Genomic DNA, 16,331 nt, shown 5'->3' on the forward strand with positions numbered 1-16,331 from the left:
AATTGCACTATTGGGTATTTACCCTAAAGATACAAATGTAGTGATCCAAAGGGGCACGTGCACCCGAATGTTTATAGCAGCAATGTCCACAATAGCCAAACTATGGAAAGAACCTAGATGTCCATCAACAGATGAATGGATCAAGAAGATGTGGTATATATACACAATGGAATACTATGCAGCCATCAAAAGAAATGAAATCTTGCCATTTGCAACAACATGGATGGAACTAGAGCGTATCATGCTTAGCGAAATAAGTCAAGCAGAGAAAGACAACTATCATATGATCTCCCTGATATGAGGAAGTGGTGATGCAACATGGAGGCTTAAGTGGGTAGAAGAAGAATAAATGAAAGAAGATGGGATTGGGAGGGAGACAAACCATAAGTGACTCTTAATCTCACAAAACAAACTGAGGGTTGCCGGGGGGAGGGGGTTTGGGAGAAGGGGGTGGGATTATGGACATTGGGGAGGGTATGTGATTTGGTGAGTGCTGTGAAGTGTGTAAACCTGGTGATTCACAGACCTGTACCCCTGGGGATAAAAATATATGTTTATAAAAAATAAAAAATTAAAAATATATAAATAAATAAATAAAAACTTTAAAAAAAAATTGAAATCTTGCCATTGGCAATGATGTGGATGTTACTAGAGGGTATTATGCTAAGTGAAATTAAGTCAATCAGAGAAAGACAATTATCATATGATCCTTGTGATATGAGGAATTTGAGAGGCAGGGCGAGGGGTAGTGGGGGCTAGGGAGGGAAAAAATGAAACAAGATGGGATTGGGAAGGAGAAAAACCATAAGAGACTCAATCTCATGAAACAAACTGAGGGTAGCTTGGTCGGGGTGGGGAGGAGGGATAAGGTGGCTGGGTTATAGACATTGGGGAGGGTTTGTGCTATGGTGAGTGCTGTGAAGTGTGTAGTCTGATGATTCACAGACCTGTACCCTTGGGGTGAATAATACATTATATGTTAAAAAAATCACTTATTTCCAAAACACAGAAATACTTAAGATCATTAAAAAATTTTTTTTCTAGTATTTTTTTCTGTTCTTGTATATAATTCAGTTTGTAGACAAAATTTGTATTTTTTGCATTTTTAAGGTTTATATATTTTTCTTTATACTTTATGTTTAATAAAGTCCTGTGCTTTTGTATCACTAATCTTTGCAAATATTTCTCATACTGACACTTAATTTGATGACTGCATCATAATTTGCTGATTTGTTAAAACATTTTCTCATTTTTAAACATTTGGATTATTTATTTTTGTACTTCCAAACATCTCCTTGTACCTAATATCTGCTTTTAAAAAAGTCTTCTATATATATTACTTGAAACTCCAAGTTTCTATAAAGCTTAATAACTTAGAACACTAAAATAAAATAAATTTTATTTCTTTTTTTAAAAGACTTTACTTATTTATTTAAAGGAGGGAGGGCCAGAGGCAGAGAATCTCAAGCAAACTCTCCACTGAGCACAGAGCCTGACACGGGCTTGATCCCATGACCCTGAAATCATGACTTGAGTGGAAACCAAAACAAATGTACCTTAAAGAAATGTAGCACCCAGGTACCCCAAACACATTTTATTTCTTGAGGATTTCCCAAGAACATCTGCTCATGCCTCATTCCTGGCTATTCCCCTTGCCCTCCTAAAATTAGATGCTGATTAGATTGAGAATCTCTATTCCCATTCAGATTACATGTGTATTCTCTCTTTTTGAAAACAAAGAATCTTTGAATGTTTACTATTCAAAACCCCAAAACAAAAAGGACTCAACACATTGCAGTAACTTATGAAATATCTTTGATTTCATATGATATTTTCCTAAATATAAATTTCTGGAAGTGGAATTCTTCAGTCCAAACTCTAGGTACTTGATATTTAAGGTACTTGATACTGTCAAGTAGAACTATAGTAAATTTGTACCAAATCTTTGTTAATTTGAAAACCTAAACCCCAAAATGCATTCCATTAATCTTTAAATTTATATTTGTTTTGAGTGAAGTTGTACATTTTCATGATAAATAATCATTTGTATATTTTATTTAATGAATTTTATAGTCATTTTTTCCTCCATTTTGTATTTGGATGTTTGTGTGTAAATGTGTTACCTACCTTAAAAAAAAATACACTTAGGGTGTTTGGGTGGCTCAGTTATTTAAGCATCCTACTCTTGATTTCGGCTCAGGTGATGATGTGTAGGGTCATGATCTCAAGGTGGTGATATCGAACCATGCACTGGGCTCCATGACGAGCGGAGAGTCTGCTTGAGATTTTCTCTCTACCTCTGCCTTTCCCTCTTGCTCTCTCTCTCTCAAATAAGTTAATTTTAAAAAAGAATAGTACACCTATCTGGAAAAAATGGACATTTCTGAATACAATGACCATGTGATTATTTTTCTTTCAATTAAAGCAAATTAATACAGTAATTAGCCACAAAATGACATTTCACTGTCCGCTAGAAGATTCCTATAAGACTCCTATAAAATTAAACCCTAGTGTGAACAACTTGGAATTTCTATTTCAAAAGTTATAAATTATCTTATGCAGTTAAGATACAATTACATTCTTATCCATGAGGAAATTTTCTTAAATCAGGAAGATTTTCGTTCAAACTTCATGCTCAAGGGGAGTCTATGTAGTATCTTCTTCCCAGTCAGAGGTTGGAAGACAGCATTCAGACATCACAATAAAGTCAGATTTATGACTAAAAAACAACCACAAATAGGAATGCTTACTATGTTGCTATCTACCTGGGTGATTTGGAAAAGTCATTTAATTTTTCATGAGCCTATTTTTCTCATTTATTAAGTTCTAATTTATGAAGTTGGCATTCTCTTTCACTTATCCTGCTTTGCCCTCATCCCAACTTCAGGTAACTCACTGTATGTTTATTTGACTATAGTGATGGTCTGTTTCCTCCCCCACCTTGGAACATCAAACCCCACGAATGAGGGCTTTCAGTTACTGTCTAGCCCAGCACCTAGAAGAGTGCAGGCACACAGTGAGTGCTCCATTAACAACAGTCCAAAGGGGCACCTGGGTGATTCAGTTGTTTTGAGTATCTGCCTTTCCCTCTGATCATGGTCCCTCCCCCTCCTGTGCCTCTCTCTCTCTCTGAGACAAATAAATAAATAAAATCTTAAAAACAACAACAACAACAAAAAAAAAACCCACCAAAACTGTCAGAACAGCTGGTGCCCTGTTACGTGCTAAGTGCTAGGGAAAACTTGATAATGAATAAAACCCATGTGGGAAGGAATTTATAATCCAGTGGATGAGTTTGAGGGAAAATGCCAAAATAATCTTTTTCAGAGAGGAGAATATATTCCATCTCTAAATAAGAAATTAGGACTTAAAAGTGGGAAATACATAACATATACAATGTCCAAATCATCTGACAAATACATTCACTTAAATCAGATATTGAGAACTTGAGGAATGCATGGAAATAGAATTTTTTTCTTTTTCTCTTTCTTTTGTAAATAGAAATTACGTTAGGCCTTGCCTTTGTTTGAGAAAGTCAGAGAATGAAGGGGTAGCAGTTAAGTTTATGTGATATCGCTAAATGTATTGCATTTGGTCACAAGGTACTTCAAAGGATACAATGTCAACATCAAACAGACCTATAAAGTATACATGGGAAGAACATAGTTCACATTTAATATTTTAGGATGAAAATATAAAATATTCGAGAAATAATATCATAAACAGAATACAGCTAAACATATTAATGAGTTACATATGTAGGTTACTTTAAGAAGTAATTTTTTGTAATTATTACTTCAAGAAGTAATTATTCATACCACTAACATAAGCAAAAAAATTTTTACAAGGGGTGCCTGGATAGCTCAGTGGGTTAAAGCCTCTGCCTTCGGCTCAGGTCATGATCCCAGGGTCCTGGGATTGAACCCCATATGAGGCTCTCTCTGCTCAGCAGGAGCCTGCTTCTCTCTCACTCTCTGCCTGCCTCTCTGCCTACTTGTGATCTGTCTGTCAAATAAATAAATAAACTCTTAAAAAAAAGGATTTTACAAGTTATCTTCACTTTTGATTTTATTAATATTTTTATTTCTGAGATTGTTCTTGAGTGAATATAACTTAATCACTACTTGCAGGAAACTTCTGGCATCGTTCCAGATACACAGGTAGAAATACAATCTCAGGGGCTGCAATTATACAGGTTCCCCTGAATAATGGAGTCTGCCAGCCATGCTTCAGAGCTAAAGGGTCATGAAAATTTGTCTGAACTTGGAAACCTTGATCATGACCCTCAGGTTTACTAAGACCCAACTACAGCATCTATACAGCATGTCCTTTCAATTCTGTAGTTGAATGTGTGCCTTTATGGTATGGTTCTTAGAGGAATATTTCAGCTTTTAAAAATTACTTGACTATGGTCTCTGGTAGAGGGAAATACATTTCTTCCTTAGACAGACACCTCGACATGCTACAGTCTAAGTGCCACAAATTTATTTTATAAGAGGTAAGTCTTGGGGCACCTGGGTGGCTCAGTGGGTTAAGCCGCTGCCTTTGGCTCGGGTCATTATCTCAGAGTCCTGGGATCGAGTCCCACATGGGGCTCTCTGCTCAGCAGGGAGCCTGCTTCCCTCTCTTTCTCTCTCTCTCTTCCTGCCTCTCTGCCTACTTGTGATCTCACTATGTCAAATAAATAAATAAAATCTTTAAAAAAAAAAAAAAAAAAAAGAGGTAAGTCTTACAAAGTTTTCTCATTTGTAATCCGTAGAGATGTCCAGCCTCTTGTTCATCCTCCAGAAAGGATGTGGGTACTGCTTGGTACAAAAAACTTCAGAGCCATCACATGTGCAGTAATATTTCATTATGATTTCTCTGAACTTAATAACATAGAAGTTGCTTTTTTTATAGTTTATTTCCAGGAAACTATTTTACTGATACAAAGTCCTAGGTATTTGAAATTCTGTTATAGCTCAAATGATGTTCTATAACTCATTTCAATGTATTGGGTCTCTTTATAAAACTTATTGTTTTGGGGGGCACCTGGGCGGCTCAGTGGGTTAAGCCTTTGCCTTCAGCTCAGGTCATGGTCTCAGGGTTCTGGGATCGAGCTCTGCATTCAGCTCTCTGCTCAGCAGGGAGCCTGCCTCCCCCCCCCACCAACCCGCCTACTTGTGAGCTCTCTCTCTGTCAAATAAATAAAATCTTTAAAAAAAAAAGTTATTGTTTTGGATTGTTGAGTTGTTAATATTAAAATATTCTTTGACTTCCAGAAAAGTGAGTATATAATGTAATCTTAGTAGTAATGAAGAGATGCTTTAATAATCCAATCAACTTTTAATTTTTAAAAGGAGGAAAAATAAGTGACCAGGAGTGGGGTATGAGCAGCTGTTCTTGGGAAATCTTCAAAACATGAAATTTATTTCATTTTAGTTTTTTAGGCTATTGAATTTCATAGAAGTCCAGAACTCCAAATAATATAGCTAAAATCATTTTCTTTAAATTAGTCATTATACTCACCTGAGTTCTCAACTCCCCTTGTATTCTCATGTATTTGTTATGACAGTTAATGGAATAGTGGATTAACATTTTAGTTCATCTCTGCCCCCCTTTCAAAAAATGCAGTTAAAAGTGAAGAAGAGTTTTCATTGCCAGTATAATCAAAAGGATTGATTAATGATGGGGATTTCAAGGACTAAGGCAAACCTAGAGAAATACCTTATTTTTAATTTTATTTATTTATTTATTTATTTATTTATTTATATATTTATGGAAGGACGCTTTCAAATCCACTCAGGTTTTAGCATGCATCCGGTCAGTTATTCTACTTCAGACACAGGCTAGGTAGGGCCTTTCTAGAATTTCCCATTGAAGAGACTCGTGGATTTTAAAAGTGTGGAGTTGTCCCAATCCTGTTTCCTTTTTTTTTTCTTTAAAAGATTTTATTTATTTGAGAGAGAAAAAGAGAGAGGACACAAGCAGGGGGAGTAGGTAGGAGGCAGAGGTGAAAGCAGGCTCCCCATTGAACAGGGAGCTCAAGGCGGTGATCCCAGTAGGGATCATGACCTAAGCGGAAGGCAGCCGCTTAACTGACTGAGTCACCTGGTGTCTCTGTTTCCTCTTCTTATATATTATTTCCATAATGTGTGTGTATAGTTCAAATTGTTTTCATTTCGGTCCATTATTGAGTGATATTGCAACAATTTAATCTAAAACTCTTCAACGACACAATACCAAAAGGCAATCACAGCAATAAAAAGGAATAAGCAATTGAAATACAGTAATATGAATGATCTCAAGACATTATGTTGAGTGAATAAAGCCAATCTTAAAATTTCACATACTACATGAGTCCATTTATAGAACCTTTTCAAAATGACAAGATTATAGAGATGGGAAACATACTAGTGGTGATCAGGAGCGAGGATCAGGAGCTAGGGAGAATGTGGGGTTAGTATCAGGGGAAAACTCTGTGGTGTTGGAACAGTTCTGTATCCTGTTTGTTGTGGTGGTTACACAAATCTACACATTCGATAAAATGGCATAGAAATTTGTAAATGTATTTTACCAAAACTAGTTTCCTGATTTTGATAATATATTTTAGTTATGTAAAATGTAGGGTGCAATGTACCAGGGACCCCCTTTGTTCTATTTGGCAACTTCTTGTGACTCTACTGCTGATTCCAAAATAAATTTTTAAGGACCATGGTTATTAGCAAATAAGGTCTTTTAATCAATTTAAACTTTTACATATGAATTTCATTTTTAAGATCAGTTTCATAATATCCTGTCATATATTACAGATACCAAATAAACCCAAATTTGAAGTCTTGAAGTCTGTCTTTCATATAGTAAAAAAGTCTTCTGTGTTCAATTACCTCCCCTGCATATTATATTTTAGTAACACATTAAAACTTTCAAAATGTAAAGGCAAGAATCAGAACTCAAGAAAACTGGTTCTAATAAATGTGCCAGCCAAAATTGTGTGGGAAGTTCAGAGTGAGCCGGGACAAAAGATTACAAAAGTAGTTTTATGGATCTTTACTAGGTTTTTATGCACGAACTTCTAAGAATTTCCTTGGTATCAATAAAAAGGGCCACAGCAATTTATCTTCTGTATTAAATTCCCTATATATATTGAGAATTTAAAATGATGCATGAGACATTAACCCTTCTACAGAGTAATATGATAGAAAGAGTATGGGTTTGGGACCAGCAGAAACTGTTCAACTTCTGGCTGTGTGATTTGCTAGCTTGGTTATTTCACTGGTTAGAATAAAGGGATAAGGGAAAAGTCACTTTGAAGTGGGTTCAGTGGTAAATGGAAAAAAAAAAAAAAAAAGAACGGAGTCAGAGGAATAGTTAAACGCTTGTTTATTGGGCAGAGGTGGAAAGGATTCAAGAATAACTGAGTAGTCCATCTAAAGAGCCAAACATCAGTCTCCGGCCATACCACTTTGAACTCCCCCAACCTCATCTAAAGAGCCAAACATCTAATGAGTTCAAACACTATGAAGATCAGAGCATCTGACGCTCTGAGGCAGATGCTTGCCCCCGGCAACTGTGATAAAAGCAGTTTGAGTTTGATGGTAATAGTAGTTGAGGAATAAATAAAGGATGAAAAAATGGAAAATACCACATGAAATCAATCTCAGGACTAGAGATGCCAAGGAAAGGAGAGAGATGGGCAGTAATTAGAAACAAATATGCCATGGACACAGAGTGAGGGGAATCATACACATGAGAAAGGATCATGGAGAGAGATTGAAGATAGACATGGGGGCTAGAGAATTAGAGAGACACTGCAGGTCTCTTGAAGTTGTGTATTCTGTATGGAATACAAAAGAAAGGGAAAATACTTATCCTGGCTCTTAAAGGGTCCCTCTTTCATTGAGAGGAGATAGAAAATTATAGGTTTGGTGTTTTGATTAGTAGTGGTTTCCTCATCCTCAGCTAACCCCCATCTGTAACATCTCTCTTCCCGAATGGGTCAGTTCCCATCAGGAATTATTATATTATTAAGTTTCTTTTTGAGTGGACCTTTTTGGAGGCTTCAATATGGTTTCTTTCCAGAGATCTCAAAATAAATACCTTTGCTTTCTGAAAGAAATCAACAATCACAGTTATTATTTCCAGATAGTATTCTCACAGATAAAATGAATTTTAGAAAAATATGAAGTAAATAGAAATATGGCACAGTTGTTTTTGATAAAAGATAAAAAGATTCTTCAACCACGACATAGTAATAACAACATTTTATCTGCCCTAACTCAAGGGAGGAGGTAAACACATTGAATGTAACTTAATCCAGGGTAATTGGTTAAGTACCATTTATTTAAAAAATATGTTGTATTACCAAAAGAGAGTATGAGTTAAGAATTTAGAAAATTGTCAGCCAATATGTAATATGCTTTCAAATAATCTAATAATAATTTATCAAGATGCATTTAAAGTCTTTAAGATTCATTTTTAACACTTTTAAGACACATTTATTATTTTTCTGACCAAAGTGCAATTTTTAAAAAATATCCTTAAGTCACTGAAAAAAAAGTATTCAAGAAACACAGATGAGAAATTTAACTATTAGATTTCTTTATTTCATACCCACCCTATATTTAGTCTAAAAAAAAAAAAACCCAAAAAACTCTTAATAAAGTGTTATTAAAATGTTCACCAAATCATTTAAAAATAAACCCAGTACATGCATTACAAGATTCCACCGCTAGGAATTTTGTTAAGATCTGTTTAATTATTAGTAACACTATGGAAGAGAGCACAGGAACACATGTCATAAGATGTGATCCTTGCCTCTTACCCTCAGATTTATGTCAGAATAAAGCTGACAGTTCTCCCAGGCTCTGAACCCCTAGTGACTGCATGCCAATCCCCAGAAACAAGGAAGATGCCCTGTCACACAACTTAGTATAAATTGTAATAAAACAAAGCCCAAGTTTTCTTACATTTCTATAGGAAACGGTCAGTTATTTGATAAATACTAGAACACTTTTTTTTAAACATTTACTTATTTATTTATTTGAGAGAAAGCAAGAGCACAAGCAGGGGGAGGCATAGAGGGAGAGGGAGCTGCAGACTGCCCGCTGAGCAGGGGGGCGGGAGGCAACATGATCCCAGGACCCTGAGATCATGACCTGAGCTGAAGGCAGCCACTTAATCCACTGAGTCACCCAGAACCTCCAATATTAAAATACTTCTAGGAATTCACTTTATGACTTTGTTTGCCAAATATATTTTTCAAGAACTGACTACACAAAAGGTTCCCTTGGTATTTGGTCCACAAATTCACTTCACAGGCTAGAAACTTAAAACCTACAAGAAAATAAGGAAGTAGGGAATCCCTAATCCTAATGTGCTGTAATTACTAAAGGGATATACACACATGCTAGAGTTTTACTCACAGAAGGCACAAACTATAACAGGATATGCTTTTTGAATAAAAACAAAGAACTAGCTGATGTCTTTGCTTTGTGTACACCATAGCTAAGATTAAGTTAGACCTGAACTCACTGTCTACTTCTGTGACAAAAAAAAAAAAAAAATGAAGATAAAATTTTAATTTGTCTTACTATATAATTTCCAGCCATTAACTGAGGTGTAATTATGAAAGGTTAAAATTGCCTTAAAAAGGGGTTGTCATAGCAGCTATCAAGGCAATATTCAAGCATGATTTCAAGGATGCTTTCAGGTTTAGAGTTTATCTTCTTTGTAAAAAAATTTTTGCAACTTCAAAAACTTCAATGACAGATTTAGAGGCATCTCTTTTCTTGACTTTCCCCATTTCTTCCTATAAGCCAATAATTGGCTATAAGCCAATAATTGGCTATATTGACTGAAGATATGTTCAAATTCTCTTTTCCAAGCCCTCTTTGTTGTTATCCCTCTTATTTTACTCTTTCCCACTTAAGATATAGTTCAATACAGTTCTCATTATTACAGTCAAAAAACAGAATGAAAGATAAATCTGCCTTTCCATCCATGGTCTTGTTCCAACCTTGAATGTTGTCTTGATTTCTTGGAAACCCATCCGTGAAGAATTCATCCTTTTGAGCATTGGGAGCCATTGTCTGATCCATTTCCCCTCTTTATTTTTAAGATTTTATGCATTTTTTGAGAGAGAAAGCATGAACAAGAGAGCAGAAACAGGGGGAGCAGAGATCTTTGCACATCTTTAATGTATTTTTCAATGATTCATCATATTGTGAGTCTGGACTGCTCCTTTCATCATGAAAAAATTCTCCTGCAGACAGGTGTGTGTGTCATATTTTAGATCACTGGTTTACAATGAAGAGAATGTAACTCAGGAACATTCAACTAGATGCATAGCATGAGGGTACAGGGCTTCCATGCCCTCTCCAGGCAAGTGTTTTCCCTCGAATCTCTCATCTATTTCCATTATTAAATTATGAAGAATGTTCCCTATTTTTCTCTATGGAGAATTCATTATCCTCACTTCCAGGAAGAACACCTGATTTTCTTTAGGGAACTATTCCTCTTTTACTCCTTCCTCCTGTGATTCCGGCAAGGCTAGACATATATTCTTAGCTTCTAGACTGTGAACATGCCTCACTTTGGCTAATCAAAAAATTGCAATGATGGTCAATCTCAGTACTTTTGCTGGAACTCCCAGAAAACGGGTTTTCTATTCTGTTAGTATTGCTAGCTAACAAACGATAGACCTGGAATTACTATGACTATTTCTATAAAGACAATGAAGGTTTGTAAATGAAGCTACCAGAGGAAAGCAGAATTGAGAATATGGAGAAAAACTGAGCCTTTTCTGTGTATGACCTTGAACTTACAGCCTGTTCAGTCATGTGGGTCAAATTCTTTTTTTTTTTTTTTAAGATTTATTTATTTGAGAGAGAGAGAGAGAGAGAGCAAGTGAGGGAGAACAAGCAGAGGGAGAAAAGTGGGAGAAGCAGGTTCTCTGCTGATCAAGGAGTCTGATACGGGGCTCAATTCCAGGACCTTGATATCATGACCTGAGCTAAAGGCAGATGCTTAACCAAAGGAGCCACCCAGGTGCCCCAGTCAATTTTTTTTTTAATAAGCAGATTCTTTATCAACAGAAGACAGTTTGATTGGATTGCTAATATTGCAACTAAAAAATAAGGTGCTAAAATAAAAAATACAAGAAACAGCAGGTGTTGATGAGGATGTGGAGAAAAAGGAATCCTCATACATTGTTGGTAGGAATGCAAATTGGAGTAGCCACGGTAGAAAACACTATGGATGCTCCTCAAAAACTTAACAATAGAATTACCATAAGATCCAGTAATTTCACTACTGGGTAATTACCCAAAGAAAACAAAAGCACTAATTCGAAAAGATATATTCATCCCTATGCTTACAGTAGCATTATTTACAACAGCTAAGATATGGAAGCAGCGCAGGTGTCCATCAGTAGACAAAGTAGTGCTATATTTGTACACATATACAATGGAATATTACTCAGGCATAAAAAAATAAAACCTTACCATTTGAGACAGCACGCATTGAACTAGAGGGCATAATCCTAAGTGAAATAAGTCAGTCAGGGTGCCTGGGTAGCTCAGTGGGTTAAAGCCTCTGCCTTCAGTTCAGGTCATGATCCCAGGGATCCTGCTTGGCAGGAAGCCAGCTTTTCCCTCTCCCACTCCCCCTGCTTGTGTTCCCTCTCTCACTGTGTCTCTCTCTGTCAAATAAATAAATGAAATCTTAGGGAAAAAAAAAAAAGAAATAACTCAGAGAAAGACAAACGCCATATGATTTCACCCGTATGTGAAATTCAAGGAAAAAAAGCCAAACTAACAAAAAGGAGAAAAAAAAAAAAGAAACTAAAAAACCCAGACTCTTAAATATAGAGAACAAACTTGTGGTTACCAGAGGAGAGGTGGGTGGGGAATGGGTGAAATAGATAAAGGGTTTTAAGAATACACTTCTCTTGTAGAGGAATGTATAGAATTGTTGAATCATTATATTGTGCACTGAAACTAATATAACACTCTATGTTAATTACACTTTAAGTGAAAAAAAAAAGTCTAAAGAGTAAAAAAAAAGGTGCTATTTATACATTGATATTAATTGTATGAAATGCTTTCCCTATAATCTATCAAGTATTATTTTGTTGTAATGATACTATATTAATAACTCAAAGTTAAACATCATCACCAATAATTTATAATTATAGAACTAAGGGTAGGAATGAGTAGATACTGGAATTCAAAATGATCATGAATTACTTGTATACAGTACTGTTAACTTCTCAGAGATGGGAGCATTACAAATACAATTTGGAATTATAATTATATAATTATAATTATAAATATCAGTCCTTAATAAGTTGAAAACTTATTAAATTTAAAGTATTAAGGAATTCTGAAAAAAAAAAAAAGCATTAGGGAATTCTGTAACTTCATCTTAATTCGACACTTAGTGAATACTTCTATTATCCAAAACAAATGACTTGTTTTTATGGAGAAAAAAAATACCACTTGTGGATACCAAAATTTTTTTCCAAATAAAAGTTGAGTGACTTAATATGAAAAACAAATAAAATCTTCTGAGAAACTATTATTTACTAGGACACATTATTGTGTGACTCAGCACAAAAATTCCCCCAAAACTAAAAGAGGAAATGGCCTTCCTCCTATTAAAATCATCTCAATGGGATAGACAATCTTTTTGCTAATGCTACTTTTATGAGTGCATTGAGTGAATTCACAATCTTAGTTCTCTGTGGGAACAACAGAATTACTGCAATTACTGCTTTCTTCCTGAAGCTATGAGCCGGTTGCGCAGAACCACAAGGATTTCCAAAAGAGGCTAAGCACGACTATGGAATCCATCTGACCCAGTGGGCAGTATATCCCCTGGTGGACAGTTAATGTGGACTGCTCTGCTGATAGTGAGGGGAATGAAAGACTTTCCTTTTCTGCTGGGTAGAATCCTGGAGAACAATCAGGACAAGCAGTGATGGTGTTCATTTTGTAAACTTAGCACTTGTGACCATAAAACTATCAAGCTAGGATTCTTTGCACTGGCATACTACAACTAATGCAAAGGTCTGAAAGTGCCCTAAGGAATGTTTCTCATTTGTTTTAGAAGGTGCATTCCCAGAGGGAACAGACAGCTTAATAAATGCTTTGGGAATGATTTAATCACAAGGAATCAAAATGGATCCAACTAATGGTTCAATTTATTTCTAATGTGGGCATCTCTTTAGTAGAATGTAAGATCCAATCATAGATGAAGTTCATGGTACGAAGGAATTTGGTTTCAACTTAAGGACTGGGAAATGACATTTAGTCTTTATGATGAGAATAATACTTCTCGAATCAGTCCTGGAAGGAAGAAAATTGAAAAATAAATAGCTGAGAATATTGCTAATTGCTTTATAAACGTGGTCCAAAGACTTCCTAACTTTTTGAGATAGATAACAAATACTGCATTACTGTATAAATTGGGCACAGATAGATTGTTTAACTTGGGAAAGCATCATATCTGGTTATGTGGTAGAGTTACATGTGCTCATGTATGGACACATATATACATGTCTTATGCATACCTGTATGTGTGTATATATGTATACATCAATCTACACACACACACACACACACACACACACAAAACATCTTACAGTTCCAATTTACAAATTCAATCACATATCACATGTAGTTTACTGGTTAGAGGACTTCCACTTTGGGCTTTATAACCAAATACACTATCTCTGTTCCAGTAATACAACCACTGAATTATGAACATGATCATCAGCTAATTTGCAACAGTTAGGACATCAATCTTTACTATGCAGTTTCTTGCCATACAAAAAACAAAATGTCCTCCTGAGTTAAGAATGCAATCTATGTATATTTTGCGGATGGAACAAAATAACTTTCCTTTTATTTTATTTTTTTTAACTTTCATTTATAATTAATTAGAATTTAGCATGTGAACTCTGATTCTTAAGTTACTTATTTAAAATGTAAGTACATGTTTTTTCCAGAGTAAAAAGTTAAGAATCTGTGTACATGTCCAAGTTGTGGAAAAATATATAGAGGGCTTTTTAAAAAAGTGCTTTATAGAGTGCAAAGGTTATCTGCTTTGCTTATTGAAATACTGTCTCCTTGTTCCAAGCTCAGAGGTTCTGATCCAATAGATCAGGAACAAGGCCAAGAAATATACATTTTTCTTTTAAACAGATAGATTAGGTGGTTTTGATATAGTCGGCTCAGGGGCTACATTCGGGAAATGGCATTAAGAGGCAAATAGCTAAGGCTTTTAATTTTATTTTTCCTAGTTTCAATTTGGGAACATTCTAGGGACTTAAAAGAGGCAGAAGCCTGTTCACGCTGTATGCTTTGACTTAAAAACGATTCTCAAGGAAGCAGAGTCTACTAGTGGAAACAATGGCAATTTTCTAAGCAGTTTATAACCAGGATGAGGAACAAACTGAGCGCTACTCTTTGCAACTTCAGTTTAAACAAGATGCAAAAATCTCTCATACATGGCCTTTCCTTAACAGTCAAAGAAAAGGTGTTGTTGACTCAGACTCTCACACCCTAAAGAAGAAACTTCAGGTAAGAAAATGGTGATTTCAAGACAAACCCTGTTAAACAAGTCTGAAGTTTGCCAAATTGAAGACAAAAACAAACAAAACAGCAAACAAAGAAAACAAAACCTTGCAAATATTTTCTCTATTCTTCCACCATCCAAAGGCTTTTTATTCCTGAGATTTTGATACAAGTTTTGAATATTTCAGATATAACTTCAAATTTCATTATTTTGCTAAAATATGAACTCATCATCAAATGTGAACATCAAATGTGAAACCCTGGGGTGATCTGAAAATGGTTTAGCTTGACTCGGTGAAAGAGACAAAGATTTTTGCCTCTATTATGACTTCAGTTGCAGAATATGCACTATGATGATCATTTCTTCTAAGAAAGAGTATTTCTGTGCATTTATGTACCTGCATGTATATATCATACATATTATACTTTACATATATTATTAATTATATCCATCATCGCATTTGCTTAATGAAGGAAGTACTTTCATAAATTCATTTGCCTTTAACAATGCTTTTCAGATTCACCTAAGATGTGCCTTTTAGCTTCTTTATTCAGTGTGAGCTTTCTTCTAGCCTCTAGGCAGGTGTCACAGTGCAGTGGTTAAGAGCACAGGCTTGTAGCATTAGAGTCTGCAATTCTTACTGACTGTGTGATGTTGGACAAGCCACTTAACCTCCCTAATTCTCAGTTTCCCTACAAGAGTGATAGTAGTACCTATAATATTATTAGTAATAACAGTGCATGGGAATGATTTTGGTATCTACTTCATGGAGTGGGGAAGAGTACAATAATTCATAGTATAAACACAATTTTCAAAAAGTTAACAATATGGCTTATTTACAAATATAAGTTAAATATGGGTCAAAGATTTTATTCAACCCAGTAACCAATGGATAAACCAATCAGATAGCAAGGCAGACTCACAGCATTTTGAGGATCTGGGCATTTATAAGCATTTTGAAGCATTATTAGTAACAAGATCTAGGTAAGATTCAACAATGATTAATGTCCAATGGGATAACAATCTATGATACTTGGGTTTATTTTTCTCCAGGACGGAAATTATTTTTGTGTTAGAAAATCATCTACAAGTTAAGATGTCACTGAGTCTGGACTTTTCATCAATAGCACTGAATTTAACAAATCCCATTCTCTAAATTATTAAATAATTTGGAGTGTGCCTGTTAGATATTAAAAGGATGCTCCCTTGCTTTGTTCATGTAATTTTCTTAATATCTTTTAATGTATGAGGACCTATAAAACTTAATTACTAATATTTTTATCACTATTGTGTATTTTGTAGGCCAAAATACTTGTGCACTCCAACTAGATTGTCACTTTTCTGTACCATGATGTTTGTCCATCGTAATAGCAAATTCCTCTCATATATACAATAACATCTAGCTATTCCGGTTATTCTTCAGTCACAAGATGCACCTACTACTTGCAGGAATCAGAAGAATAACTATTGATTTACTGTATATACTCTCCAAGTAATTGTCTCTTCATTTGTCAATTATTGATTGAATGTCAGACTCTGAGAATACTGCACTGAGTGAGACAGTCCTTTCTTTTGTGGAACTGTATCTTACATTTATATGCAATATTTAAGACCCATTTCTACTTTAAATGTGCCATAAGCATTGATCTGAAAAAAGAACTATGGAAAAGCATTTTTGTTAAGTGATGGCCATTTTTGGTCCCAGACTTCATACAAATTATGTGGAGAAAGTCCATCAGTCTACTGGCTCAAGACATAAGTGGCAATGTAAT

General features: G+C 35.2%; 1 protein-coding gene and 1 pseudogene across 1 annotated transcript in view; both read right to left on the reverse strand.

The window, feature by feature from the left end:
* The window catches only part of HTR1F (5-hydroxytryptamine receptor 1F), a 159,284-nt gene that overhangs the window by 108,221 nt on the left and 34,732 nt on the right, over positions 1–16,331 (reverse strand). The window lies entirely within an intron of this gene.
* On the reverse strand, positions 9,198–10,256 carry LOC131825236 (UMP-CMP kinase-like; annotated as a pseudogene).

Source organism: Mustela lutreola, chromosome 2, assembly GCF_030435805.1.
Source record: "Mustela lutreola isolate mMusLut2 chromosome 2, mMusLut2.pri, whole genome shotgun sequence".
Lineage (NCBI taxonomy): Eukaryota > Metazoa > Chordata > Mammalia > Carnivora > Mustelidae > Mustela > Mustela lutreola.